The 1,470-nt window shown below is 44.7% G+C and overlaps 1 non-coding gene across 1 annotated transcript; it reads left to right on the top strand.

Annotated features, from left to right (window-relative positions):
* Positions 1-194: 194 nt before the first annotated feature.
* LOC119348044 lies at positions 195-388 on the top strand. The gene has a single exon (XR_005168694.1). It is a non-coding gene; the product is annotated as a U2 spliceosomal RNA (small nuclear RNA).
* Positions 389-1,470: the final 1,082 nt, after the last annotated feature.

Below are 1,470 nucleotides of genomic sequence, written 5' to 3'. Positions count from 1 at the left end.
GATCAGCTGCATGTCCTCTAGGAGAACTACTTGTTCCGTCAGACCGTCACACTCCAACATCCAGTCTGCTGAGTTCAGAGAGGGCGCAGAATGTCTGAATAATAACTCGTGAATTCAGAGAAGACTGCAGCAACATATATTTCTGAATAACTCATGAACGCACTGTTGAATTTCTCTTTCAGAAAGGATGAGGAATCAGGCCTGGCTTTTGGCTAAGATCAAGTGTAGTATCTGTTCTTATCAGTTTAATATCTGATATGTGGGCCATGTGCCCATAGTGATATTAAATTTATTTTTTGTGGGGGAGGGACCACCACAATGGCTTGCCATTGGGTCCCTCGGGTGTCGCCCAGTGCCTTGCACTACTGCCTGGGCAGGCGCACCCCAACCAAAACAATTTTAAATTTTGATTTGTTCTGCCAAAGTGCTTTGAAGTTCAGTCTGCATCCAGTTTGTGAGTGAGAAGATATGTTCATTCGGAACCCCCAAAATGCTTGTAGGACAGGAGGTTGAGCCGTTGGTAGGTTGTTCTTGAGATGGAACTCAGTGTTGTTCCGTTGGTAGATTGGCAAAGGACCGAGATGCCCGGGAGGCTCGAACCGACATAATCACCTTCTATAGAAAAACTGGTGGAGTTTCTAGCCTTTTCGTTGAAAAAAAGATCTCTACGTATGAGCATAACAAATAGAGTGACTGTTCATTATGCCTGCAAAGTGAGCGGTTTGCCATGGCACTCCTTTGCCTGGTCACAACACACCGGGATAGTTTGTCAACATGTTTTATTGACGAAGCGCCGTGGCCGGTCCCCAACGTTTCCAGTACATGCTAATGCTACAGAAACTGTTACATAACGAAGTTGGTGAGAACTTTCTGCACCAGGTGCTCCCCATACACCACCTTCTCATACTTGGCAACGCCGCCGGTTTTCTCTCGGCACAACTCCACGGGCTCCACCGCAGCGTCAAAGTTCGACTGCATATACAGGCCATTTGTTTCAGAAAAAAACATCGAGTATAAGCAACTCAATCGGTACAGCCATACATATCATAAATATGTTCGTCCGCGAGAGGGCTATACATACATACATACCTCATAGAAGAATGCGACAGATACACGGTAGCTACAAGAAAATGATTTACAATTGATAAGGTTGCTACAAGAAAAGACTGAATTAGGCGGACAAAACAGATAAAATTCAGTGAAGTTGCAAACAAGGAAACCTTCAGCATGTCTCCGATGTTGCAAACGAAGGTCCCGGGTACGGGCTTGGCTTATATCCACTCACCAGACTGGTTCCTTACCTGATACCAAATTTACTAAAGAGTTTCAGCAGATCAATCTCCTTGCTTCTTGACAGAGGAAACAGAGGGCATAGATGGATAATAGTACAAGATATGTGTGCTAGTGAAGTAATAAGTATCTCAAGAGCACAGATATCACCGTCCTGATTCACCAGTGTCAAAAAGGCCT

Source organism: Triticum dicoccoides, unplaced genomic scaffold (genome assembly GCF_002162155.2).
Source record: "Triticum dicoccoides isolate Atlit2015 ecotype Zavitan unplaced genomic scaffold, WEW_v2.0 scaffold82854, whole genome shotgun sequence".
Lineage (NCBI taxonomy): Eukaryota > Viridiplantae > Streptophyta > Magnoliopsida > Poales > Poaceae > Triticum > Triticum dicoccoides.
The sequence above is the reverse complement of the archived record's forward strand: the minus strand, read 5'-3'. Positions and strand labels throughout refer to the sequence as shown.